Source organism: Panthera onca, chromosome B1 (genome assembly GCF_046562875.1).
Source record: "Panthera onca isolate mPanOnc1 chromosome B1, mPanOnc1 haplotype 2, whole genome shotgun sequence".
Classification (NCBI taxonomy): domain Eukaryota; kingdom Metazoa; phylum Chordata; class Mammalia; order Carnivora; family Felidae; genus Panthera; species Panthera onca.
Window position 1 is genome coordinate 184,540,975 of NC_138342.1, and position 19,522 is coordinate 184,560,496.

The 19,522-nt window shown below is 38.7% G+C and overlaps 1 pseudogene; it reads left to right on the forward strand.

Annotated features, from left to right (window-relative positions):
• The first annotated feature begins 18,771 nt into the window (after positions 1-18,771).
• Positions 18,772-19,311, forward strand: LOC132693180 (ADP-ribosylation factor-like protein 1 pseudogene; annotated as a pseudogene).
• Positions 19,312-19,522: the final 211 nt, after the last annotated feature.

Consider the following 19,522-nt stretch of genomic DNA (forward strand, 5'->3'; position numbering starts at 1 on the left):
GGGGCAGAGGGAGAGAGAGAAAATCTTAAGCAGGCTCAATGCTCAGTGGAGCATGATTTGGGGCTTGGTCCCATGACCCAGAGATCATGACCTGAGCCAAAATCAAGAGTTGGACGTTCAGCTGACTGAGCCACCCAGGTGCCCCTTACCATTTTAATTATAATGTGTTTCGGTGTCTTTCTCTTTGGGATCATCTTATGTGGAACTCTCTGGGATTCCTGGATCTAGATGTTTGTTTCCTTTTCCAGATTGGGGAAAGGACCAGCCATTATTTTTTTCTAATAACTTCTCTGGACTTTTCTCTCTCTCTCTCTCTCTCTCTCTCTCTTTTTAGGACCACTATAATGTGAATGTTAGTTTGCTTGTCCCAGAGGCCCCCTAAGGTATTCTTAATTCTTTTAATTCTTTTTTTCCTTTTGCTACTCTGGGTGTTTTCCATTGCTGTGTCTTCCAACTCACTGATTTGTGCTTCTAATTCATCTATTCTGCTGTTGAACCCCTCTAGTGTATGTTTCAGTCCAATTATAATTTATGTTTGGTACTTTGTTATATTTCCTGCCCCTATGTTGAAGTTCTTGCTGTGTTCATCTATTCTTCTTCAAGATCAGTGAACATCTTTATGACCATTACTTTGAGCTCTTTATCAGGCTGGCTGGTTGCTTATCTCATTTCATTAAGGGTTTTTGTTTTGTTTTGTTTTCTGGAGATTTGCCTATTCTTTGGTTTGAAACATATTCCTCTGTCTCCTCATTTTGCCTGTCTCTCTATGTTTGTCTAATGTATTAGGTGAAGCAGCTACTTCCCTCAGTCTTGAAGGAGCAGTCTTCTGTAGAAGCTTCTATGTGTGCACAATATCCCTGGCCATCAGAGCCAGGCATTCTATAAGAGTCCTTTAGGTTCATGTGTTCACAAGGCTGTGATAGCCCTGCAGCTAGTATACTGGGGTAGGTGGGACTTGGAGTGCTCATCTGGTCTGGCTGTGGCTTGGGTGCTATGTAGGGTTGGCACAATGCAGAGTGCTCAACCAGCCCAGTTATGGTATGGGGTGTGCAGAGCATGCCTGCCCTCTAGCCTGCTAGAATGGCACTCATTTGCTCTGTCACTAGCAAGTTAGGATGAGATTGCAAAAACGGTGTCTACCAGTATTTTTGTCCCTATATAAAGTCCCTGCAGGTTCCCTTCCCTCTGGCAGCCACTTTAAAATAAGTAAATGGGTCTCCTTTGATTATGGTCTGGGTGCTTTTCAATCTGTTGTTTTTGCATTATATTTCAGGGTGAATGGGTTTGTGCTTGAGTCCTTTAAGAGTGGGGTCTTCATTCCCTGTAATTCTCCTGGTCTTAATCCCACTGCTTTGCAAAACCAGGCATATTGGGTGCCTGTCTTTTCAGTGCTGGCCACCAACATGAGGTGCCTTATTGGAGCACAATCCCTTTGCTCCTTGAGGGAGAGTTATGTATTTTGAGATCCCTCCCAATTGTGGGGTCACCACATCTGGAGCAGAGTCCTGGGCAAGGCTGTATCTCTGCCTCTCCTACCCTCCTTGATGAGTCTCTTTTGTCTTTTGTTGTGGAGGGACTTTCACCCAGTTCTTAGGTCCTTTTCAGAGGAAAACTGTTGTATGTAGCTATATATTTGTTGTGTCTGTGGGAGGAGGTAAATTTAAGATCTTCCCATACTGCCATCTTGAACCCCCTACTATCCCATTTGTATATTTGGTTTTCTCAAAAGACTGAGTTTCCATTTTCTTGTATGAGTGGGACTGTAGACATCCGTCTGTTTTTAGATAGGCTTCCAAACTTTCCTCCACCTTCACTCCACTTCAGAGGTATATGGTTCCCTGGAACTTTAAGAATATTGCAGCTTTTTTTTAAGGCTAAGAACCTTTTAAAAAAATATTTATTTTTGAGACAGAGAGACTGAGAGAGAGAGAGAGAGAGAGAGAGAGAGAGTGGGGGAGGGGCAGAGAGAGAGAGGGAGACAGAGAATCTAAAGCAGGCTCCAGGCTCTGAGCTGTCAGCACAGAGCCTGATGCAGGGCTTGAACCCATGAACCACAAAATCATGACCTGAGTTGAAGTCGAGTGCTTAACTTACTGAGCCACCCAGGAGCCCCAAGGATATTGCAGTTTTAATCAAATGGTTTATTGGCTTTTTTTTTTTTTTTTTTTTTTTTTTTTTTTTTTTTTTTTTTTTACTGCTTACTGAGGAATTGTCTTTTTTGGTCCACCAATCAATTACCACATGTCTTTCTGCTTTCTAGCTCTGGTTTCTTTTTCCATTCTCTCTATCCTTGTAGGTTTCAGCCCTGGAAATTTCCTGTTGTGATGTTTTAGTGGAGTTTTGCAAGAGAACGAAATTAGATCTGTGGAAGTCTTAGTTTCTTTCCTAGGGCAGTTTGCAAATCCTGAAAAGAGGTGGCTACATCTTCTCTCAGAAAGCCTCCTTTCTATCCTGGAGAATGTGGGGTTCATCTGAGGATTTGGCTGCCTTTCAGTTCGTGAAGAATCAGATATTTGTTCACAGCTGTATTGTTCACTGAGGCTTAGCCTACCTTCTGGGCACAAGACAAAGGTTCCAACAACAGGACCCTGCCCTGAACCTTGGCACTGTCTTCTCTCTCTTTTTCTTTTTCAATATTCCACCCTTTATTCTGTGACCATGTGCAACCCCAGTTAGTCCCCTATCTCATATAACCTGAGTTGAGTGCATGCCTCCCTGAGTCCTCAGAACTCATTTTCTGGGGCTAGAACTCTCAGAAATTTTCCTATGCCACTATCATATTTCCCATTCTTTTTATATTTAAAATTTTTTTTCCCAACGTTTTTTATTTATTTTTGGGACAGAGAGAGACAGAGCATGAACGGGGGAGGGGGAGGGGCAGAGAGAGAGAGGGAGACACAGAATCGGAAACAGGCTCCAGGCTCCGAGCCTTCAGCCCAGAGCCTGACGCGGGGCTCGAACTCACGGACCGCGAGATCGTGACCTGGCTGAAGTCGGACGCTTAACCGACTGCGCCACCCAGGCGCCCCATATTTCCCATTCTTTTAATGCCCCTCCAGATGATGGATTAACTACTTCACTAGGTATTTGTCCAAAACTAAAAATGGCTCAATGCATTCATTATACCTTAAAACCTTTTTGCTTTCAAGCACTAGTGGTCTTACACCTGTAGCTCAAGGGGTAATAAAGGTAGGATATTCAGGCAGTATTTTTGACGGAGGATTTTTTCGTTAGCATCTGTTTATATAAAGCCACCCTAGTGAAAACATTGTGTCTTTTTTTCTCATTTGGGAGCTAAACTGACTAACTCTACTGGGGGTAAGACAAGGTAAGAATACAGACTTCTTGTGTTCCAAAAAGAAGATGCTGCTTGGACAATTTGTTTCTGGCGGGTTTCGATGTACAAATATTCCAATCTTGCAGAAATCAACTGGATTTCATGGAATTTGAAGTCAATTGAAAGACAATCAGATGGAATCATTTCAAGAATTCAAAGCATTCAAAGAAAAAGTGTTTGCTCAGCTACAGTGATTGAGAAACTGAAGGAAGGTAGAGTGATATGTCATGGTTGGCTATGTGCTGCTCTGATGCCAGTTTGGAATAAAAGCTGAACTTTGTTGTTGAAAGCCACCATGGAGAGTGGAAACATTGTGGATTGCTGAGTGGTGAAGTATTATTTTCTTCATTTGATCTTATCCAAAAGGCCGAGAAGCGATGGAGTATTATTTTCTTATCCAGAAATAGCAGCATCCTTGCTTCAATGGGATGGGGAGATAGCATCAATCCTTACTATTGCAAAGAGCCCAGTTGCATTCTTTTTTTAATTTTGAAAGAGTAAATATTTAAATAGGTAATACAGAAAAGCTATTGCCAGTTTTCCTCCGTGGATCATGGCTAGGAGTTAAAAGAGAGTTGAGCAGAATTCGCATCTGGAGAAAAAATATTATAGAAATTATATGTAATCCTTTTAAAGCAAGGACATCAGGATTCTTGATTTGCAATTGGCTAAATTGAGCAAACTTTTCTCTGAAAAGCCGTTTTAAGAGAAAAAAAATTATGAATTTTCTTAAGCCCTGTGATTAGAGTGTAATATGTATTTATGTTCCCCCCCAGGCGCCACACAATAAAAATGGTTAAAACCTTTAGTCCTTTTAGTAGTTCACAGTTTTATTGCCAAAGTTATTTTGTAGATTTTATGCTTAAAGCAAGGTCAGTGTATTGCACTGTATAAATTATTCTAAGTAATTGCTCAGTTATTTTATAGCTTAGTCACAGGATTTTTTCATTATTAAACGTAGCCTTTCCTTTAAAGTTGGGATGAGAAGGGCAATATAAATCACGGGGCAGCTTGCCATTGGGGGTTTCAACTTTACCTGTGATAAGGGTTTAATAACAATCTGGCCCAGACACCAGTTCCCTCTCAATTACCTTTCCACATGGGCATTAGTTCACACTGTTTATTAAAAACTCCCCTTGTAGTTTTTAAATGGAGTGTTTCAGATTAATGGCCCCCATGGAGTTTAACTTCATTGCACTTCATTAAAGCTAGATTGTACAAAAGGTTACTTCAATTAAATCCAGAACACGACCTTAAATCTGTATAGATTTTTTCAGAAAATGTGATAAAATTGCTCTGCCAATCCTTTGAGATTAACAAGGCAACATCCCTTTCAGTAACTGAAGTGCAAAACTTGTGAGCCTGTTCTGAATTTTCATATTGCTGTACATTTGGATTTTACAAAATTAGAAGCCAATCCATGGAAAGAGTCTGGAGTTATATATAAATGGATCAAGTTACTGGAGAACAGACCCACCACGTGGGACTAGAGAGTTTGTGAAACCTTTAGTTAGCTTGAGTAGATGTTATGAGTTTGGTACATTAGAAAAAAAAATATTTTTGTTTTCCTGGTAATAAAAATATCTTTCTGAATAGCTTGGTTTGTGTCTTCCAGCATAGAAAGTGATATAAAATTTTCTGAGAGGTTTTCCCCCTCAGCTCCTCCAAACTGTAAAGAATAGCTTGTGGCAGTTCCTAACCACTGTTTCCTCTGAAAATTCATGATAATTGGAAGCATTAATTACCCATCCTACACCCTGAGAATGTGGTCTCATTATCTTGAGGCAATGTGTGAATTGATGCTCATTAACACCATAAGTCAATAGCTCAATTTTATCTTTTTGTGGGTTTCAAGTGACTCAGTGAAACCAGCCCAGATCTATTTTCTCCTCTTTTTGGATAGATGAGATGTCAGAGCGGTACATTCTCCAAACCAGTAGTTGTATCTTGCTTATAATCTTAAGAGCTCTTATATTGTAAATATTTTTTTAGCTGCTATTGATTTTTATTCTTAAAAAAAAGTTAAGCTGAAAATTGCTAAGTGTTTAAGTATCTGATACTTTTATTCTTTGCCACTATATGTCAGAGCTGCAGCGTTTCTTCCTACATCTGAATTTGTATTTTTGTTGTTTCCTGCTTTATAAAGCTGGTATCTTTTGCTTTCTGTCCAGGTTTTGTGTACTTTCTATGACTGAAAGGAGCACTTACAAAGGGATGCAAAAATAATCTAAGCATTTGTTTAAATACCTTACACATATACCTGACAATATTCATAGCACACTTGTGTGCAAGGTCAGTACTAAGCAAAGGGAGAAGAGGTGATGGAATCTGAGGAAAATGACACCAAAGCCCTCCCACCGGAGGTACTGACATATAAGCAACTTCTCTGGGTGAAGACACTGAAGCCCTGAGTTTAACTATGTTTTGTATGAAGGATGGCCAAGCCCTTATATGATTACCACTAATTAACAACTTGGTTCATTAAACTAGCATGTTACCTATTTGGACCCTCAGGGAATAATCAGAGAATTGAATGTATTTAGATTTCAAGAAACTGGCAAGTCAAGAACACGGGGTGCTACAGAAAGAGAAGTCCCACTTGGTGTCACAGTGGGATAAGGATTTCTGGGCAACCAGAAGATCGCATGAGGACCTTGGATCTTCTACCGGGTGGATACCCGGTATTGGAAGTGCTAAAGTAATGGATAGGAATTTGAGCTGAAAGGAAACCTTTCTTATTTTAGGATTTGGTTATGCTTGAGTAGAGGCTGTAAGCCTGGGACATTTGGGTTGTCCACCCATACTGTTGGTTGACTGTTCTCAAAGTTGAAGAACCTTGGAAATTCTTGAGACCCATTCATTGGAGCCAACAGATCAAAATCTTCACAATTATATATAAAGTTTATTTGACTTTTTTACTCTGGTTCTCTTCCAAGTATACAATGGAGTGGTACTATAACAGACCGAATAGAGAAGCAGATAGGAGGGTTTAGATGTCTCCTGCTGTGGAAGATATTAAAAAATGTGAAAAATGTGAAAATAATGGGCTCTTCTCACTACACTCCTTTTGTTTTGGAAGGTATTTTTCATAAAAATATGTTGCTTATGTTAATATGAAATGAATTTATTATTGTTACAAACTGAATAAATATTTCAAAAATTATTAGTTTTATTTGTTTATTTTTATTATTTTGGAGAGAGAGAGAGCACAAGCAGGGAAGAGGGGCAAAGGGAGAGAGTTAGAGGATCCTAGGTGGGCTCCATGGTGACTGTGGGGACGGACATGGAGCTTGACCCAACTATCATGACCTGAGCTGAAATCAAAAGTCCAACACGCAACTGACTGAGCCATCCAGGCACCCGTAGCTTTAATTTTTAATTTTAATTTTTAATATGGTAAATACAATAAGTATAAATTAAGTAAACAAAATCTCTTTGAGGTACTTAACTTTCGAGTATAATGTGTTCTTGTCCAAAATGTTTGTGAGACACTCTTCTAGGTGATGAGTAGACGCATCCATGCCATAGCTTGTAACGGGTTCAGGAACTTCCTGTGTGGAATGCTGGCTCTTGGAATTTTAAAGTCCTTGGAATATCTCTATCCATGTTTTTCTCCAAATGTGGTTCGGGAAGAGAAAATTTGCTGAACAGCTTTCTCTCATCATTAGAACGAATACAAAGAAAGATGTTTGTGGCTTTGGGAGTGGTAGTGAATAAGTAAGAAATAGAATTAAAAGGAAGAATTTGAGGTGTCAAAACAGGCTTACTCTTCACTTTTCTTTGGTGTAATAATTAAAATATTTAGCCACTGGAAAGATTTTATAATGAAACATCAATTTGTAGTAGATTTAATTGAAACTGGAAAGGGATATTTGGAACTATGATCTCTCAAATGAGTGTGGATGAGTGGTTGCAAGTTATGATCTGCCAGTTGAGAATTGGAAATTATTGGGATTCCTTGCATTGGGATGAGGCAAGGAGGTTGGAGTTGTGTAATCATGTGCACAGTAACTGGAGTAAACAGCAAATGGAGCAAACCCAGCTCTTATAATGGAGGGTTAGAATTCAGCAGTATTACTGAGAACATTTTGCCATATATTAAGCTGCCCATTCCACTATACTAGAAGATGATTGGCTATACTTTCAGGTAGGAATCGTTTGGAAAATCCCACTGACGGGCTCTGAATGCCTCAGTCAGGATCATATGCCCAACCCTTGACCAATGGGCAGAAACCAGGGATGGAGTACCACTAAAACAACTTCGACTAGGCGTGCAGGATGGAGAGGCAGGAAAAATAGTTCTCCACATGAGGTGATACCTGATTCCCAGAAGAAAGAAGCAGCCCTGGGCAGAAAACAAACAGCCTTAGTCAAGTCCTGAATAACTTTGCAACTGGATTCTTACAACAATTTCTTCACTGGTCTCTTTGGTTATTCCCATCACTGCCAGATCAATAATCTCTCTAAACCCATGAAGTCATACCAACTTTGAAGTTTATATGCTGTATGTGAGAACTCCAGGAATTATTTATCATCTATCTACTGGCTGTTTGTACCCATAAACAACATCTTTCCAATTCCCTCATCCCCAGTCACCACCATTTTATTCTCTGTTTTTACCAGTTCAGCTTTGTGAGATTCCACACATAAGGGAGACAATATTCTTGGAGAGTGATCTTAATTTTCTCATTTCCAAGTGTTTAGAAGAACATTTTATTGTTTCATTGGCAACAATTACTATTTGACCTTCATAGCAACCCTATTAGGCAGACAGGGCAAATGAATATCACCCCCAGTAGATAAGGGAATTGAGGCTTAAAGCGTTAGGAAATCTGTCCAAATTGACACAAAGTGATTGTATAAAACAGCATTCAAATTAAGATATTCCTAATACAGGCCTGCCTGATAGAAGACCATTTATTTATATTAACTAGAACACATAGCAAAGTGCTGGGATCATTACAGGTGCTGAATGTGTATTTAAAACTGAATGAAAACCCCTCTATGAAAACAAATTGGAACAGACTATTAGTATCATGAGGCACCATTCACTGTGAAAGACTCGGATACAGGCTTTTTGTTCCTCACGGATAACTCTGTCAAGCTACTAAACTAATTTGAGTTTTACGATTTGTAAAATGAATGTCATAATTCTTCTTGATGTGAATTAGTCAGGGTGTGAGTGGACCATGAAGATTCAAGAGAGTTTACTGGAATGGTCATGAGTCATAGTCATATGGATGAGACTTTAGGAAGCTAAAAAGCAGGAAGTTTAGGATCACAACCAAAGCTTTCAAGGTCATAGAGTTATAATGGAAGTGAGGACCTTGGGTAGATCTCTGATCTACAGCAACTGTAACTGTGAAGAAAACCTTCTTCCAGATTATCATCTTCCATTTAGATTTAGGCTTTCCTGAGTGACCTCTCACCCAGATAGAATTCTCTGACTTGGGTATTAATTTCTGAGTTTGGACAAAGAACATATCAATGAAGTGCTCATTTGCAAATGTCAGAAATCAAGCGTGACTAATTTAAGTATAAATTTATTAGAAGTAATATTCTTTAGAAGTATATTTAGAAGAATCAATTACAAGTCTTGAGAACCATACTCAAGATATGCAGAAACCAAGTGAAACTAGGCAGCTCTGAACAGTTGCTTCCTTGATGCCGCTGTTCTATTTAATGTCACTGTTACAATGGCTTTACAGAATCTCTACCATCCTCCAAGGTTTATATCACTTTCTTAAGATCCTAGACCTGGGAAGGAGCTCTGATTGGTCAAGCCTCGGTTATATGCCTTTGCTCTAGCTTCCTGGGAGCAAAGAGGTCAGATGTCTGTTTTTTCCTTGGCTTCTATAATGGGAAATGTTCCAAATAGAAAATGTGGGGCACTGTTTTTGTTTTATTTTATTTTATTTTATTTTATTTTATTTTATTTTATTTTATTTTATATTTCATTTCATTTCATTTCATTTCATTTCATTTCATTTCACTTATTTTGATTAATCTTTTCTCTGAACTTCAGTATTCCTACTCTTTGAACAGCTGGGTGGGCTCTTGAGCCAGCCTTGGCCTTTGTCTTTTTTTTTCTTCCCAACTACCTACCAGGCTATAAAATTGTAGCTAAGGTTCATTGAGTTTGGCAAAAGTCCAACGGTCACAACTTGGTTGTAGTGCTCTGCTTACTTTCCAGGTCTCTGGTTTGACTTAGATTTATAACTCTTAATATTTCTTACTTTCTTGCCAGCTCATCAATGTACTTTAAAAAGATTTAAAGATATTGTATCTACTATTTTACCAGTGTGCCTATCTAGTATTTCTATAACCATGCATGGACTAGGAGTTAGGACTAGTTTTTTGTAATTGTTGTATTAAAATGAATAAAAGTATGCATGTGGGAGAGAGTGAAAGAAATGATTCCTGGTGGTGAAAGAAGGAGGGGAGGGACTATATTTAAATAAACATGTTCAGGTGATGAATCAAAAGGACCAAAGGGCTATTAATTAATGCTCAGCAGACAGAGCCAAATATAAACATCATGCCATACTTTTTTTGGATTATTTATTATGAGCCTGGTATTTCTTCAATTTAAGCACTTCCTTATAGAATAATATCCCGAGGACACACAGACTCTGAGATACAAGAGCCAGGCGGTCAAAATGAATATAACAACCGTATCAAATCAACAGTACGCATTCGAGTTTAGTGCCATTTATGGGATAAGCTTCTGAGCATATCTATTTGGGCTCTGCAGCCCAAGAAAACTCCCAGAGGTAGATGTGTCTGATGAGAGCCATGCTGAAGTCAAGATGAAGTTAACTTTCTTTAATGAAAACTAGAGGATCAATGGGAGGATATTGTTTCTATTCCTATAACTGGTAGTTTAAATTTGGTCATTGCTCACTAAGTTTAAAAAAGTGTAGTTGATAGAGCATATTGATGAAGAAAAACACAATTAATTACGTTGTCACATTGTTCTGAACCTGCCATAATGGCTTCAGAGGAACCCTTGACTCAACCCCCATCTCTGTAAGTCTCCTGTTGGATGTGTCACCCTAGGCATGCTGTCTTATGTAAGCCTGAACTGCCATGCAAACTCTCCATGCCTCTGTTTCCCTTATGCTGTATTTTGGAAACTTGTTGTAAGACTTAAAATACTCATACAACTTTTAGGTATTATGTATAATACATTGATGCTAATTGATACAATATACTGATTCTAAGGTAGGATTGATTTTTCATAGTTCTGCTTTTTAAATTATATGATCAACTCGAGCAGTATGAAACATACAGTGTTAAATTGCACTGGTGAGGCTTCCAAAGGTCAAATAAATACCCCTTTCTCCCTGTAATATGTGCAATCATGTTTCATTTAACCAGCAATATAAGAACATATAAATGACTTTGTCAGGTAATTGAAAGTTACCCCTTAAAAAGCTTTAACTTCTTAAAATTTTAACTTGTTTGAATGGAAAACATTAAGAATTGCATTGCCCACCTCCTGAAATTAGGGATAAAAGTACAGAAAAGTATGAAGACTAATCAAATCCATGTTTCCATCACACAGATTTTCCTTCTTTATAAATAGAGGATATTGAGTACAATTTAATATTTATAAAATCACCTCGCATTATTAGCCCAAATGTTATTATTACCTCATTCTGTGTGATGAAAAATACTCAGAAGTTTGGGGAGTGTGTGGATAGTTCAAAATTTTATTTACATGCCTGTAGAAAATGTGGAAAACATAGAGAAGAAAATAAAAATGACTATAACCTTACTAGGTGGACGTAATCACTATTTCTTAATAAAGTTAACATGTTACTGTCTATATACTTTTCTGGTACTTTCTTAACTTTTTAATATATTGTGAATGTTTTCTCATAGCCTTAGATTATCTGAATAACTTACATTCTAATGGTCATATAATTTCCATTGTGTTGTGGTACCTTTATTTTCTTAATCAATCTCCCATTGGTAGATACTTATATTTTCCCAGTTTTAAGCTATTGTAAGCAATAATGCAGTAAATATCTTTGCACACAAACCTCAATGGACATCTTAATTAATTAACATATTCATCAAGAGTTCATGGAGCACTTACAATGTGTTGGGCAACGTTCTAGGTGTTTGCAATACAAAAGAGAGTAATCCTTGCCCTCACAGAATTTGTATTCTAGTAGACAGAGACTGACAACGAAAGCTATAATCCATAGTAACTACTTTTAGATGGTAGTGACATGTTTTGTGAATCAATGGTTGACAAAGTTGTTTGCAGGATTCCTTTACATACCTTAAAATTGTCGAGGACCCTTAAGAGCTTTTGCACTTATTGGTCATAGCTATCTATATTCACTATATTAGAAATTAGGCTGAGAAATTTTAAAAATATTTAATAACTAATTAAAAGTTGTAAGTCCAATACCCTTGAAATAAATAATATTTTTATAAGAATAACTATATTTTCCAAAACACAAAAAATATTGAGAAAAATGAAATTATTCTATACATTTTTGTAAAATTTTTTGCTGTCTGATTAACAGATGGCATCTGGTCTCCTATCTGTTTCTGTATGCAGTATGTTGTGATAAATGGTTTTGGTTGTATGAGAGAAAACTCGGCCGCATATAGACATACAATTAGAAAAAGAAGAGTATTTCAATAAGCTTTTCACCAAATTTTGGACATTATTCTTTGATAGTTTACCAAAACTTGGCTAGTGGAAACTTCTTTTTTTTTTTTTTTAACGTTTATTTATTTTTGAGACAGAGAGAGACAGAGCATGAACGGGGGAGGGTCAGAGAGAGAGAGGGAGACACAGAATCAGAAGCAGGCTCCAGGCTCTGAGCCATCAGCCCAGAGCCCGACGCGGGGCTCGAACTCACGGACCGTGAGATCGTGACCTGAGCTGAAGTCGGACGCTCAACCGACTGAGCCACCCAGGCGCCCCGGTGGAAACTTCTTAAAAGTCAATTGCAATGTGGAATCTGAAGACTTAGCAATAAGCTTTCATACTGTTACGTTCTAGCTTGAACTTTGAATGGAATTGTCATACTTGCATGATTTTGTAATATTATACATGGGTCATCTCAAAAATATTGGTTTATAACTTATGCATACCCCCCAAGTATTGCCCCACTTTAAAATATAATACTGGGGCGCCTGGGTGGCTCGGTCGGTTAAGCGTCCGACTTCGGCTCAGGTCATGATCTCACGGTCCGTGAGTTCGAGCCCCGCGTCGGGCTCTGTGCTGACAGCTCAGAGCCTGGAGCCTGCTTCGGATTCTGTGTCTCCCTCTCTCTCTGCCCCTCCCCTGTTCATGCTCTGTCTCTCTCTGTCTCAAAAATAAATAAATGTTAAAAAAAATTAAAAAAAATAAATAAAATATAATACTCCAAAATCACATTCATTTCTATCATCGCTTATCTCATTATAACAGTCTCAAGGGGCGGGTGCCTGGGTGGCTCAGTTGGTTAAGCATCAGACTCCTGGTCTCGGCTAAGGTCATGATCTCACAGTTTTTGGGTTCAAGCCCTTCATTCGGCTCTGTGTGGATGGTATGGAGCCTGCTTGGGATTCTGTCTCCCTCTCTCTTTGCCCCTTCCCCTGTTCTCTCTCTCTCTCTCAAAATAAAAGTAAATAAACATTAAAAAAAAAGTCTTGAGGTATTGGGAAGTTTTCATACTGGAAATTTAATGTTGGCAATAAACACTTTCCTTGAAGTTAAAGACTCACTTCATTGGATTTTTGTGAACATGTATGTGAAATGCCCAAGTCTGAACCACCATACTTTGTCTGCCATTCTTTCAACTATAAATATTGTTTCCCTGGAAAAAACTGGCTAGCTAAGTTCACAACTCAAACAGTCACACAAGTAATTTTGTTCAAAGCAACTATCTGAATTCAACGTACAACCAAAGTGCTTTGTGTATGCTTCTCGTTTCATCAAGGATAGAATTTGGTGAAATCGATAACGTATCTTACTGCTTTAAGGTGATCCCTAAGTCTACTGAACATGTTTTCCATTATGAGTGGTTGCAGGTGAAAAATACAGTGATCATTAGCAGAGTTTGCTGCCTCTGCCTTGATTTGTGCTAAGTTACCCAGCAGTTTACCTGTCATTACTATTGTAACATCAGTGTGTCAACACAGTGGAAAAAGCAAATATGTCTAAGTATGAAATAATAGTACTTGCTTAACCCTGAAAGGATCCTGGGGACATCCACGGGCTGGTGGAGCTCACGTTGAACACTGCTGTCCTGGACAGCAGCCATAGACTACCTCTTCCTTTCAAGAAAGGATTTTCTGTTTTGTTTTTTTGTTTTTTGTTTTTTGTTTTCTGTTTTGTTTTTGTTTTTGTTTTTGTTTTTGAAGATCAAGAGAGACAATTATTCAAGCAGTTAACTCTTGTAACTCTAACACTAAAAAGAGTTTTTGATAATTATCTCTCTTGGAGTTTAAAAAACAAAATAAGCAATAATGAATACTGAAAAGAAAAAGTGTAACAATAACATATTGCATGCTTACTTACTATGCTCCAGACCCTTTTGTCAAACTTTACATACACTTCACTTAACACACACAGCAACCTTAATACGCAGGTACTATTTTTGTTTCCATCTTACAATAAGAATTTAGGTAACGAAGAGGTTAAATAATTTACCCAAGTTTCTCTTAGCTAGTAAGTGGCAAAGCCGAGCATCCAACAGAGTTCTTTTTAACTCAGAGACCAACTCTATTCATCACTATGTAAAATTACTAATAAAATATTTTCTGGGGCACCACCTTGGCTGGCTCAGTGGGTTAAGCATCCGACTCTTGGCTTTGGCTCAGGTCATGATCTCACGGTTTGTGAGTTTGAGCCCTGTGTCTGGCTCTGTGCTGCCAGTAGGGATCCTGCGTGGGATTCTTTCCCCCCGCCCCCCGCCCCACCCCGGCCCTCTCTCTCTCCCTCTCTCTGTCTCTTAAAATAAATAAACTTAAAAAAGTATTTGTATCCTAATTACCTAAATGAAAATTTGGTATTCTTCCAGGCATACACATTAGTTTATCATGGACTTCTCTAACTATAATCCTTCAAATGTTAGGTCTTCCAGGAAGTCTTATTGTCCACTTGATCCAATTTGAATTTCCCATTTTAGGGCTTGCATGGCTTCACTTATTGCACGTACCACTGTTTCCCATTATTGTTGTTATTCTTATCCCTCCCTCATTCTCACTAATTGTAAGCTCCGTTAGGTCAAGCATAACATCTTATTCACCTTTTATAGTCTATCCGGCAAATTAACCACTGCAGCAATGGTCTGCCCTCCACTAACACTCTGTGAGCTTCAACTCAGCTGCGTGGTAGATTGCAAATTGCCACGATCTCTTTCCACTTCCTGTCATCCGGAAGTAGCGCATACTTTGCTCGCTCCTGGATCTGGTCTGACCTTATGTTCGCTTTGGACAACACAAGGCAGCAGAAGTGACTTGTGCAAGTTCCAGGCTATGGCCTTCAGAGGCTTTGCATGCTTCTGTTTTCTCTAGGAAGGTTGCCCAGCCACTATGTGAATAAGCTCCAGGTAGCCTGCTGGAGGATGAGAGCCCATGCGGAGTAGAGATGAGTCAGCCCGAGTCAGCCCCCACCCAACCACTCAGCTGACTGCAGTTGTGTGAGTGATCAGCCAAGATCAGCTATGTCTGGCCAGATTGCCAGAGCTACCCTGATGAAGGTAGCTCAGAGAGCTAACTCACAAGGTTGTTGTATAAGTCAGGGTTCTTAAGAGAAACAGAACCAATAGGATGTGTATATTTATATGTGTGTGTGTATATGTATGTGTGTGTAGATACGTATATATGTATATGTAATTTGTTCAATTTTATATAATTTGTTTCATATATATATATGTATATATATATATGAAAGAGAAAGGGATTTATTTATTTTAAGTAATTGGCTTATGTGATTGGGGGTGGCAAGTTTGAAATTTGCAGAACAGGCTGGTAGGCTGGAGACCCAGAGAAGAGTCGTGTTACAGCTTGAGTGCAAAGGTAGCCTAAAAGCAGAATTCCCTCTTCTTTAGGCCTCAGTCTTTTTTTTCAGCCTTCAGTTGATTGGTTGATGCCTACCAAATTTATGGAGGGTAATCTGCATTGCTCAGTGTCTACAGATTAATGTTAATGTTAATCTTATCTAAAAAAATACCTTTACAGTGACAGGCTGGTGTTTGACCTAATATCTGGGTCCACTGTGTAGCCAGGATGACACATAAAATTGACCATCACTATCACCAGGTTTAAATTTTTAATTTTTAATTTTTTTTGGATTTGATAGAGAGAGCACACATATCAACAGGGGAGAAGGGCAGAGGGAGAGAGAGAATCTTAAGCAGGCTCCATGTGGGGCTTGATCCCATAACCCTGGGATCATGACCTGAGCCGAAATCAAGAGTCTGATCTACTGAGCCACTTATGCGTCCCAAACACCAGGTTTAGGTTGGTTTTAGGGAGCAAAAACTATTTGATCCGCTTTGTAACTATCATCTCTGCTGATCTCTCGCATAATCAGCAGTCTTAAGAATTATTCAGCAAAGATGCAAAGTTGAGTAATTTCAAAAGAGAAAATAATTTTCTTATCCATGAAATTTTAAGCTTTGAAATATATATTTATAGGGAAAATAGTTTAAAATGTTGGCATTAGATTTCTATAAACAAACTTCCTCTCTTTGCGACTGCAGTTGAATGGGACATGCGTCCAAGAGCAAATCAAAGCAAATACACACTTGTCTTTCCTGAAAGAAGGTTCGGTTGTTGTGTAGAAGATTCTTCTCTTCCTCGTCTAGTAAATGTTAATTGACCTCCTTACCTATTCCATGCCAGACCCTGAGCTAGAGATTCTCTCTCAGCATTAATCTCTGCTCTCCTGGTAGAAAAGTAAATGAGAGCATCTTTTTCCCATAGGAGTTCATTCTTTCCTTAAGACAATTTGCTCTTTTTTTATGTTCTGTCTCTATTCTGTGTGTTTAAGTACTTTCACTAGAATAATATGCACTGGCTGTTCCCATGGAAGAAATTACTCTTTTTTTTCCCCAGTCCAAAAAAAGTGTAGTATTGAACTGGTCCAGCACAGTCCTTCTTGCCAGTTCTTTGTTTCTTCATTTTGTTCACAGATCTCTTGAGGCAAGGATTACAAGCAGTGCATTGTTTGTGTTTCTGCCTCTTGGCAGCAAAAAAAGAGCTTGAAAATACTCCAGTAAGGGTATTTCCTGTGCCCTGAAATAAAAGAACTAGATGAAAGTGCTACTCACTTGAGATCTGCAAAACTTTCCAACTATAGTCAAATCTTGGCTTTTGACTCCTCTTCAGTTCTGAGACAAGGGATCTGCCTTCTTCCTTGAAAGTTTCTCTTCTGGCTGTAAACATTCTAAATGCATTGTACTATATTTGAGGACAAAATTTATGTTAGAAAGGAGATATAATTCTAATAAGAACGATTTACAGGAGCCTCAGTGCTCGGTTACACTGGCTGAATGCTGTGCAAACATTATCTAATTTAACCCTTATGACAATCATGTAAGTTAGGTATGAAATTGAGGCAAAGATATTTACTTAGTAATTTGTTTAAGGATACTCAGCCAGTAAGTGGCAGGCTGGGCATGAACGCCTGAGTGTGACGCCACAGCTTATGGTCCTGATCACTACATTAGATAGACCAACGGGATGGATAAACCAGAGCAGTGTTTGCAGGGAGATGGTGCAGTTTCAGCTTACTGGTCAAGAATGCAGGTCTCAGACCAGGGCTGCCTCAGATCAACTCTTTGTTGCTTTACTAATTAGCTATTATTTAATTGCTCTGTGTCTCAGTTTCTTTCTCTTTTAAGTGAGGATAATGAGGGTCACCTGGGTGGCTCAGTCAGTTAAGCATCTAACTCTTGATTTTGGTTCAGGTCATGATCTCACAGTTCATGAGTTCAGAGCATCGGGCTCTGTGCCGACAGCGTGGAGCTTGCTTGGGATTCTCTGTCTCCCTCTTTCTCTGCCCCTCCACTACTCACTCTCACTCTCTCTCAAAATAAATAAATAAACATTAAAAAAAATGAAATGAGGATACTGATATGCCTTTTCCTCGGGTTGTTATAGGGATTAAGTGAGTTAGTACATGTAAGGAGCTAATACCACTTGGCACATCCTAAATTCTAAGTGTTACCTATTCTTATAAAAATGTATGAATCCTTTTCATCAGGATGCCAATTTTCGGGTTTCCTGTGCAGGTATGTCAATAATCTTACATTTAGTTGCAAACGCCTGTTATATTAAAGTTGTTTCTACATGATGCCAAAGTCCAAGAAAAGCCAATTTGGAAACAAGTCAAGCCAATTGCCAGTTCAATGAAAATAATTGACTCATTATTTGGTGTTCTGAGGAACAAAAGCAGCAACACTTTTTATCACATAGCTTTTTCAGTCTTTCCATTAGTTGCATAATTAAGATGAAGGCAAACTTCAATTTGTTAAGAAGAAAAAGGAAGGAAAACTGGTGGGGAAGTTAAGACTTTTTCAGAGTGGTTCCATACCATGCTCTCTCTAATGGTGCTGTAGAAAGTTCTGGAGCAAAATGTGGAGTGGTCAAAATAACGGGAGTTACACATGGTTCTTTTTTTTCCTCCCCCCAGGAGTGCCCAAGAGTACCTGTCCATCTTAGACAAATCATCAATTGTTCTATAATTCAGTTTTTTTCTGTTATAATTAGTGAATTCAAGTTGTTTACTTAACTGCTGCCTGAGGAGATCTAGAGCACTTGTGTACTGAGCACCTTCTAAGTAGTTCTGACATATAGGAAGCCCTGCTGGGGCTTTCATCTTTTTTTCTAGAATGTTCCATATAATAGCAATTTCATATTATTAAATGTATATATTTTCAAAAGGTAGTTACAGCTTCCATAACAACTTTTCTTTAGAAAATTGGGAAAATGAAGAAAAGCATAAAGAATAAAATGAAAATCAATGTAACCCCACCATAGTATATTGGTGCATTCATTTCCAGTAAAAGTTTTAAAGTGCTCACGTGGCCTGGTGATTTCTGAAGATATATGATAAAACGAAAATCTGGGTATTCATGCCGTCCCCAAGAATGGAGTTCTATGGTACTTGATTCTACTCATTTTACCCTAGCTTAAAAAAAAAAAAAAAAAAAAAAAATATTTTGAGCTGAAATAAAGGTAGAAATTGTTAGCCTGAAAGAACACCTCTAAGAGTTTAAGTCAAAATAAGGCTGTGTTAGCGGTTCCCGTGTGGAAGTTGCCGGTGGACTGGACTTCAAGGACACCGCGCTGGAGCCAGAGCTGGAGCCGCAGGGCCAAGGCGAGCGGAGGTGGCGGCGCCAAGGCTCCAATAGGAGGCGCTGCTGAGCCGGGTGGGTCTCCGAGAACCCACAAGGGCCGCCAGGTGGTTCATCATGGGTGGCTTTTTCTCCAGTATCTTTTCCAGTCTGTTTGGAGCCTGGGAAACGGGGATTTTAATCTGGGCATTAAACGGGCCAGGAAAAACTACGATTTTGTGCAGATTACAGGTTGGAGAAGTTGTAGCTACTATTCCTACTATTGGATGTAAAGTTGACACAGTAATATACAAGAGCCTTAAATTCCAAGTCTGGGATTTAGGAGGACAGATAAGTAAGTATCAGCCCGTACTTTAGATGTTATTATTCAAGCACAGATGTAGTCATTTCTGTAGTGGACCGTTGTGACAGGGACCCAATTGGCGTTGAGAGTTAGATGCCATGTTGGGGGAAGAAGAACAGAGAAAAGCCATTTTTAGTGGTGTTTGCAAGGAAGCAGGACAAGGAACAGCCATGACTCTCAGAGATGACAAATTCACTTGGGTTACCTGTGTGGAAGGACTGAAATGGAAGAGAGTAAAAACTTGAGCAACCAAAGGCATTGGCCTTGATGAGAAAATGGAATGGTTAGTTGGAACATTAAAGAGCAGACAGTAATTCAATCACTTCTGCCCTCTGAAATGAAGCCCACATCACACATCCCTTTGGAAACAGGTAAGTGTGTTTCATGCTACTAAATATTAAAAACGGCGTGATTGTTGGCATATACTTAACTGACTGCAATATTTATAATAAATATAAAAAATAAGTGTTTGGAAAAAAACAGTATTTGGTTAGAAGCCTCATTCACGGTGATTGAACCAACTGA